This window comes from Myxocyprinus asiaticus, chromosome 7 (assembly GCF_019703515.2).
Source record: "Myxocyprinus asiaticus isolate MX2 ecotype Aquarium Trade chromosome 7, UBuf_Myxa_2, whole genome shotgun sequence".
Lineage (NCBI taxonomy): Eukaryota > Metazoa > Chordata > Actinopteri > Cypriniformes > Catostomidae > Myxocyprinus > Myxocyprinus asiaticus.
Window position 1 is genome coordinate 16,786,851 of NC_059350.1, and position 10,318 is coordinate 16,797,168.

The 10,318-nt window shown below is 37.2% G+C and overlaps 1 protein-coding gene across 1 annotated transcript in view; it reads right to left on the reverse strand.

Annotated features, from left to right (window-relative positions):
- The window catches only part of LOC127444333 (teneurin-3), a 103,835-nt gene extending 94,352 nt beyond the window's left edge, over positions 1-9,483 (reverse strand). The window contains exon 1 of the mRNA XM_051703626.1: positions 9,422-9,483. The gene's annotated coding sequence lies outside the window, so the exon portion shown is untranslated. The remainder of the gene's footprint in view (positions 1-9,421) is intronic.
- Positions 9,484-10,318: the final 835 nt, after the last annotated feature.

A 10,318-nucleotide genomic window follows, 5' to 3' on the forward strand; every position in this document is an offset into this window, starting at 1 on the left:
TTCGCCACATAAATTTAGACGCCTTTTTTACAGAAAACTTTCAGCATGAATTATATATGACACCCCCTTTTACCTCCTCTCTTAGGGGAAAATATAATTCTATAATTTGGTGGTTTTCGTATAGTATTTAAAGCAATATTGAGTGGGCCTTCCTGTAAAACTGAAACTAATGGGAAAAGGGGGTTACTGCATTCCAAAAGTAAGTGCTCATAAAGTTATGTTGAAACACACATAAATTACAGTGGCAAAAAATTTCATCACAGCCATTAGAGAGACGAATCCCTCATCCTGACCTCTCTACCTCCATGATGTTAATCCAAAGAAAGCCATCAAGAGCACTGTTCTGTATCAATTTCTAGAACTAACACTCCAAAAAAGGCTAATAAATAGCATGGAAAATTACGGTGCGCCGTGCACTTTCAGGCAACATATATCACAAGACACATTTTTTCAATGTCTACAAAAGAAACGGTCCCAGAGAGGCTGGGTAAAATAGAGACAAGAGCGGATTTTTTATTTCATTTTTTATGTTATGTTGTGATTTAGCCCAAACAAATAGCAGACGGTTAAGTAAAAAAAAAAAAATAATAATAAAAAATAATAATAATAATAATAATAATAATAATATATATATATATATATATATATATATATATATATATATATATATATATATATATAATGATATATAAAAATAAATAAATATATATATGTATATATATAATTTATAATTAATTTTTTTTTTAATTTTTCTTTATTTATCACACATTATACATTTGCACATATACAGTGAAATTCTTCTTTTTCACATATCCCAGCTAGGCTGGGGTCAGAGTGCAGGGTCAGCCATGATACGGCGCCCCTGGAGCAGACAGGGTCAAGGGCCTTGCTCAAGGGCCCAACAGTGGCATCTTGGCGGTGCTGGGGCTTGAACCCCTGACCTTCTGATCAGTAACCCAGAGCCTTAACCGCAGAGCCACCACTGCCCCATATACTGTATATAAGCACAACCTTTCGACCTGAGACGCTGTGAAATCAAGTGGGATGGCGGTTATTTGAATAACAACTCCGCTCACTCACTGTCTTTATTGTCGTAGGGAGACAAAAGCCTCGCTCCTCTGCTTAATGAACATATCTGGCGTGGAACGATGCAGCTGGACTTAAAAGGCTACATGGGGATGGCCACAGAGCTGCACCCGCAGGAATTTTGAATCCTCTCATAGAAAGCCGAAAGGAGATGCGGGGGGAGTTTGGATTGGCTATATCAGTGACAAAAGGAAAGACTGATGGCCTCACCGAGAACCCGAAAGACCTTTACGTGAACTCCTCTTCCACCACAGGAGTGCAGGGTTCATGTTTACATCCCTACCTCAAACATCCTCACATGCATATACACAATGCCCTCCATTTTATTTACTGGGGCACTCATAAAATATGGATGCCAAACAAGATACTGGAGGACACATGAGATCAAAATGGGAACAATGAAGAATAAAATATCAGAGCATCTGGCACTTGGTGAACTATGACCGCAAATTTGCTCAAATATGTATTTTCTCTTCAATCATTTATTGCCTGGCAAATTATCACTGAACAAGAAAAAAGCCAATCCATTCCCGACAATAAAAGTATCTTAAACACATGCACCTGCAAGCTTCACATCAGTAAATCCTGACAGTGAAAATGTTCAAGCATATTTATTATTAGTAAAAGCCCTACAATGTAATAAAAGGCAAATATGCAGTACAAAGCATACCTGTCTCCGGAGTCCAATGAATCAGGGTTTAAAGAGGTCATTGAAGAGTAACCTGTCTGTGATGGGAAGTCTTCAAATTGTGCTGGCAGTAGTGAAGCTGAGTGCATGAGGCAGAACTTAAAAGGTGAAGTGTCCTAAAGATTGTGTCGTAAGGTCTGGACACACAGACAATTGGCCTGTCCTACTCTAAGAATGTGTCTGACAGCAGGTATGCTGTCAGCCAATCCAAATTCAGAGCCCCGCGGAGAATGCACAGGCAGGTACATCGTACTTACAAGTGGAGCACAACACTCGGACACACATTTGATCAAATTGAGTCATAGTAGAAGATGGGAATAGTGTGTGAATTTACAATCTATTACAAAACTCCATAATCTAGTTTTTGCTTACGCTAAAACGTAAAATAAATAAAATAAATAAATAAACAAACATATGCATATATGATAATTTTGGGCAAAAATTTAAGCAATAATTTAAATATAATGTCCCTGTAAAATAGATCAGTTCTTTAATGTGCGATCCACAGTTATCTGAAATCACAAACAGGGCTCAACAGTAAGGATATATATATATATATATATATATATATATATATATATATATAATAAATTTACGTTTTGTTTTTTATTTTTTTGATTTACTAGGTTTTAAATGTGCAATAATAGCTGGAAATTATACAGCTTCATGACACACTTTTGCTGAAAAACAATGGCTTACTAAACATTACTGTTTGGCAAATCAACAGTTAATAATTTTCAGCTCATTCTTATTGACGGCTCCAAGATTATCATTAGTCTATTTTGCAGTTTCGAAAAATTCTATGTTAGCCATTTAAATTTACTTTAAATCAGCAATTTCACAAAAACAATGTTAAATACATCACAGAAAAACAAATGTTTAAGTTTTGAAGGCATAAAAACACATGTACAAGTTAAACAAATGAATGATTTACTGTAGTGAAAATGCATTGGGCATTATATTTCTGTCAACTGCCTGAAAGTCTTTCCCACCTGGGTCAGCGGGCCATCCTTACTGTTGAGCCCTGACATGTGTTTAGGGCACCGGTCATTTGCAGGTTAGCCCTATGTGATAAAGGCACATGACATCATATGTGCACAACTGCATACATCATTTCCTCTCACTGGAAGGAACTGAGCTGAAAGACGACGTGAAGGCTGAGTAATGTACACATAGCAATTAAAAACACAAACAGACACAAATCCGTCAATGAATAAACTACCACTGACAATTCATTCTTCATTTACTACCCTACATTTATTTGACACATGTATTTCGACAGTTGGCAGAGGACATTATGTGCACTATGTGAGAGCCGGCAGCAAATTCTACAGCACAGCATAAAAACACAAAGCTCCCTTGTACAATAACCGTTATCAAAAATAAATGTGATGAAATTTACACAAGTTGGCGAATACATTTTTTGATAAAAGAAGGGAGAGAAAAACAACAGATTTAAGGTTGGAGGTGGAGCCAACTTAAAAGCTGCCGGTTATTTCACCGTTTCACACTCAACAGAATTCACACAATCTTTGTCTTTCGCGTTGGTTGCACTGCATATTTCACAAAAAGACATACGTTCACAAGTAACACAACAGATCTGTCCAACTTTTTGATGCAACTGGAATTTTATTTATTTATTTATTTGCCAACACCAAAAGTGTTGCCAGCCTGAGATAGTGAATGTAGCGGTTTGTCTATCGTTGACCATTGGCGCCAGGGTGAAATAAAGTATTTTTAGATGTTGACATAATGGCTTGAAGAGGGAGGAGACCATGAATTTTTCATAGCGGCTCACAGGGAGAGGTCATTTGCCACTCTTTGCTTTAAAAGAGGGGAGAATAAGAATATCTGGCAGGCCGTGAGCGGATTTCATCCCTCCAAAAAGTACCCAGATTAGCCAAGTACAGTGACCTAAGGCCACGAAGACACAAAACACTTCTAAAAATCAGTAAATGGATTCCCCCATTCTCCCACTGTTTTCAGATAAAAACACACTGACTGATCTTGTAGTTTTTGAGAGACTTGTTTTATAGTACCCGTGCCACTTTGCCCAAATTCCTGGCATACGCAAGCAACCACCACCATCCATTTAACAGTATGCTGGCAAGTCAATGTAATGGCCCTCAAGAGAACATTGCCTTTTAGAATGCCTGAGGACAAGGGGTATAGACGTCCAGTACAGTGGTCTGACACAGCTGAACATTTCTTTGCCCATTTCCACAAGAATGGTTTATCTGTTATAGCATTATTAGACAGTTAGCGATCCATTTTACCATTTAAACACTATTTACAGCATTGGTAGTCTCTAAAGAGTGGATTTCAACAATAATGTGTGTATGTGTGTGTGTGCATGCATAATCCTATTTGAAGTATTCTCAGCGTTTTCAATGCATTGACGAGTTGAGCATAAATCAAAGAGACAGACTTGAAAGAAACGGCTTTGCATTAAAGAGTCCAGGTCGAGGGGATGGGTCTTCAACCTAGAAAATTCCTTTTTTCTCTGAAATATTAGCACACTCCCACTGTTAACAGACGAGTGAAGGTGCATTTCTCAAAGTGTCAATTAAGCGGCGCAACAACAGTAGCGCATCAATATGTTCGAGCTGCTCATTTTAGCTCTGCATCATCATCTTCTTCCCTGCATGACGTTTTAATTAAGCCTTGCATAGGTCTAGCATAGCATCCCATCCTGTCACGGGTCACAAGTCACAAACATTATTTGCCACTAACTTCACTCTTCCTAATGCATTACCAAGTACCTACTATATGCTACACACACACAGAAGAATGGGGGCTATAAGAAGCACGAGGCACGGTGGTTCTAAGGCTATCATCTCGCATGTGCACTCAAGTCACTGAACTTTGAGCTGGTGTTGGTTGCCAGCAAAAACGCCAGTGTCTCCCTCTTTAAGCATGGCTGGGCAGCAATGAGCCTGCTCCAAATGTTACACGCCATTCCAGTCCAATGTGTGTGTGTGTGTAGTGTGTGCGTAAACTATGCAATTCTGGCTCCCAAATGCTCATGGACTACATTTAACAAGTCGATGAATCAGTCCATACCATCAGTAAGGAAGTGTTGAAACAGGAATTAGTGATCGACCGGTATGGGTTTTTTAATGGCCGATGCAATATCTAGAGAGCGGGGTAGCCGAGAGGCTGATATAATGCCGATATACAGTACATGATTTCACACTTAACTTAATATAACAGTAAATTACATGTACAAAAATATTGCTAAACTTTAAATGAACTTTTATTTACAATAATATTTACTAAAAATGTCTCTTTGTAGAAATAGAAAATAAATCTTAAAATAAAGTACTTGAAGCGCTTTAAATATAAAGTAGCTCTATCGTGCAGATTCAGCACCCCTTCCAGTTTACACGGTCTGGACCTGCTTTGAGTCTCATGGACTGACAGTCGGGCAGCATTCATTAGTCAGAGGGACTCAGTTTTGATCCAGACAGATATAATACGCATTTCAGAGGACGATCTATGAGCGCGCCACATGAATGCGTGCTTCGCAGAAAGAAATCGCTGGATTTGCACAAGTCTTGTGAGGTTTGCGATTAAATCGTTGAAAGATTTTCAATCGTTTTGTTTAGATAGTAGGCTATAAAATAGACGTTTTATTGTTATTTGCCTTCATATCATCAGACAAGCCAGTTAAAAGATACAAGGAACTGTTGAGGAGAGAGAAGGAGAATAAAACACTCAAGCACATGCTCGAGAACGGCTCGTTCACATGCAAACAGGCGATTCTCGCCACTGTCACGGCTCGCAAAGCTAATTGGAAGAACAGGACATTTTTTAATGTAAAAATATAAAATATCGGTCGATTTATTGGCTTATGCTATATATATTGGTCAACCACTAACATGACATTTTCCACTAATACACATCCACTCAAACAAAGACAACAGTATCAAAACAACAATGCCTTTTCACCTTTTCCAATCATTTTCACTCCTGATGATTACTAATCTTGTTAGAGAGTTATTGCCTTCATGCTGAAAATCACATTACATGAAAATATATGTTTCTGCAATTAGCTCCCATGCCTCACATTGGCAGGGAATGACTGAAACAAAGACACTGACAAATTGGGCTTTGAATAATGAAATGATATGTATGCTGAGTTTTAAGCAGGTGTGAAGGCAGTCACAAAAGAGACCACAAAACATATGGTTGCTCTGGACAGGTTTGTCAATCAATCCAGCCTGTGTGAATCCCATTACCATGACAACCCCCAGCCAATAACATCTGTACTGGCCTTTATGAGGGAAAGAGGGCCATTATATGTGACATCTTGCTGCTTTATTTGATGTGCGATCAAACATGCGGACACTTTCTCCATCCCATACACTGTGACCTGTCTTTAAAAAAAAAAAAATAGCTGTTTCTGTCATGATATAAATGACACTTCAAAGTTTGAAAGTGCTCCTATCAATCACTCCAAATTTAATGTGAAATAATAAAATCAGTTTTAGTTTATTTTTGTGTTGTCCGTTTGCTTCCCCCTCCCCCGACCCTCTCAACTAAACGAAGGTCAAGTTCAAGGCAACATCAAAAATGTATTACGACTACCCTTCAGATTAGTCAGTGGTCTCCTGAATCTCAGCACATAAACACACACACACACACACACACACACACACGTATGCTAAAAATCTCCTTGTTTTAATAATACATTCCTCATAATACACTTTTCTCTCATTGTGCATACATTTTCTTATGTGTCATTCCATAAAGCTTGTGTAGAGAATAAAATAACACACATACAGAACATACAGTACAAGCATACATTCCAACAAACATGACACTATACAACAAGTTCAGCATATGTGAATCTGTTCTAGTAATAATTTGCAACAAGATATTTTTCCATATTTGCATCAGAAAAGTCTTAACAATACAGAACAACTAAATGTGTAACTACTGCACTTGCACACATTTAAAAATAATAATAATAATAATAATAAAATCGCCATTACTGAATTGTTTCACCTGAAAGAAAAAGTTTTACTAAACTCAAGAAATACAATATAAAAAAATAATAAAAAAATATAGTCACAAGTCGCACAAACAAATCCATTGCGACAAATCCTTTGTAACAAGTTGCAAAGACAAAGGCCGCAAACAGTCAAAACAACCAAAAGACAGAAATTTGTAAAAAAAAAGAAAAAAAAAATTTAAATATATCTATCTATCTATCTCTCTCTCTCTCTCTCTCTCTCTCTCTATATATATATATATATATATATATATATATATATATATATATATATATATATATATATATATATATATTTCTACCGGTCAAAAGTTTTGAAACACTTGACCGAAATGTTTCTCATGATCTTAAAAATATTTTGATCTGAAGGCGAATGCTTAAATGTTTGAAATGTAGATGTGTTTATTTCATTATAAATCTAAAATTTTATTTAAAAAAAAAAAAAGTTTTTGAAATTGATGACTTGGACCAAATAATAAAGAAAAGCAGCCAATAAGCGCCCAACATATAGATGGGAACTCCTTCAATACTGTTTAAAAGCATCCCAGGGTGATACCTCAAGAAGTTGGTTGAGAAAATGTCAAGAGTACATGTCCGCAAATTCTAGGCAAAGGGTGACTACTTTGAAGATGCTAAAATATTACACAGTTTTGATTTATTTTGGATTTTGTTTAGTCACAACATAATTCCCATAGTTCCATTTATGTTATTCCATAGTTTTAATGACTTTACTATTATTCTAAAATGTGAAAAAAAAAAAATTATAAGAATGAGTGTTTCAAAACTTTTGACCGGTAGTGTGTGTATATATATATATATATATATAAAGATTGTTGATGGAAATAGAGGAGGCCAGTCTAGAGGCATGATTCAATGGGAGGCCATGTTCGTGCTCTGTTCACTCGCTGACTTTAGAGCGCAAGGTATTGTACAATAACATTTAAACAAAAGACCATTTAGGATAGGCCAGGAATCTTTCACCAATCACTATCATCTATATCAGCTTTCAGCGCAATTACAGTACATGGTTATACCTTAGTTCCATGTTCCCCTCTACAGGGTTTTCAGCCTGTGTGTTTGCATGCAGGCTTATTGCTTCTTTATCTGTCCACACACTACCTACAGGTAGCATTCATAAGTAAAATATAACTGATTACCTTTTTATTATTTTGTGTGTGTGTGTGTGTGTGTGTGTGTGTGTGTGTGTGTGTGTGTGTGTGTGTGTGTGTTCATTGCTTTTCGTAACACAGCATCATGTTTGGCAAGTCTATTCTTCCTTAATGTGCTTTAGAGATTTTTCTCAAATTCAATACTGTTTAGATCAGTGTGACATTATACTGATTAAGATGCACTACATACTGCCATTTAAGGCACCAAAGTAAAATGTAATAGCAAATTCATGATTTACCAAAATAACATAATATTTTTGACTTTATAAAACAGTTAAGAAAACACACACGCAGACAAAATACTAGGGCCAGAAAGTGTTTTGTGAAATTGCATTATTAATGCTTATCTTAAAATAAAACGTTCTAAATAACCAAATTTTTTTTTTTTTTGTGCTTACAAAAACTTGGTTATGCGAGAATATTTGCTTATCAGCTTCACCAATCGTGTTCAGTTAACTCTGTTTTTAATTATTCTTTCAGCATTCATATACTGCTGAGAAGAAAACCGGAGTGAAGAGCCTCATGAGTCAAAGAGAAATGATTTGACTATGTGCAGTCAGGTTAACCTGTACAGATTTCCTGGAAAACGGCTTCTTCAAGACAGCTTTAACACTGAGAATGAGAACGTTAATGAGTGTAAGCTGTCGCTGTACAGTTCTCTTCAGATAAAGCAGTAAGAGCGACGAGCTCCGTGTCTATCATCTGAGCAGCATACTTGAGATATTTTAACAATGCCAATCTAACCACTTTAGTAATATATATGTTTATTACAGTAATTATTGTTATTGCTCTAAAACAGCATATTGAGAATGAGATAGAAAAAAAGAAGAAGCTGTATTTATATATATATTTATTATACATTTTTCGTTTGGCTTCCACTAAAGTGAAAGTGATTTTTATTTATTTATTTATTTTATTATTATTATTATTTTAGAGGTGCTGGTAAGCCGAAAGCCTGCAAAACAAAACATACTTATTTTATTTACTAAGAACTGATATTGTCATAACATTGAATTACGAACGGTGGGGCTTTATATAAACATATGATACACTTCTCTGAAATATAGCGGTGAACTCAAACAGATCAAGTTAATAAAGCGAAGGTGAAAGTCCGTGTTGTGCACTTATTTAAAAGTGAAACTTACATGAACCGCACGTGAACAGATTTACAACCTTTGTGCACTACTCTCTTTAGACTTACGCTTATTACAAATATTAAAATATTTTACTTCTGCAGCTAACTAATTATTGTAGATGTCCACTGCAATTCGACATTATGCAATGAAATAACAGGCTACACATCGACACAAATCAATATTAAATTGCGCGTTTTAAATTAGTGTTATCATTTTCCATCTTTAATATCACCCTGATCGGTCTAGGATGTTTTATTCGCGCGCAGGGACTAAAAAGGGTAAAAGTGCAAATGAGCGTTCACGTTGAGGCCATCAGAGCTCCTACCTGCTGTTGATGTGTTTCAGCATCCCATTGAACAAACTTCACCAAACGAAGACAACTTCTTCAGAAATGTTTCTAATGAAAGAGCCGGAGACCAAATAAGTCCTCCTCAGTCGCTTTAAACAGCAACTCCCTTCCAAACGATAGTCCGGTGGGCTCTTAGCGTAGAGCGCGAGAGTCACTCTGATGTTGACAGATATCAGGAGTTTCTATCTCCTCTCTGAGTGAGCAAAAAATAAACGGACACTCGGTTGGGGATAAATGTAGGTCTCGCTGCGCTCATGTGCGTATCTGCCGAATATCAGCCGTGACCGTCCGGATGCAGGGAGCTTACTGAGTTGCACGAGCAGCCGCTACAATCTCCTCACAGAGCTGCAACAAAGCCGACAGTGCGGACGTACATGTCTACCTGCAAGCACTGTGAGAGTAAAAATGCACGGACAGGTCGGAATCGCATAATTCGCGCTAGAGCATGTGTTTCCTCAGCTCTGGCTCGGCGGTGCTCGTGAAGCGCTCGTGGTCCCCCCGCTGCGTCCAATCAGTGCGCTATGTCTCTATATCCAGCATTGGATCAGTGATAAATGAAGGGTCATCCATGACTAACACCGAACGCTGATGAATGACTTTCACAAGCTCCTGGTCATCATAATATCTCTGCCTGATTCTGATTTTAACCAGTTAATGGGTTTGACTCGTATACAGGATTTAGGTTTTTATTCGAGATGTTAAGTTCATTCTCAGGGGCGGACTAATAAGTGGCCCTGGACTTTCTGGCCCAGAGCGGCCCACCAAACCCGGCCCGCAACACACACCACACCATAACACACTGGCTCATTGATTAGCTTTTCCGGCTCAATTTCAAATTTTTGTGTTGAAGAAAAAAAAAAAAAGAACAAGAAA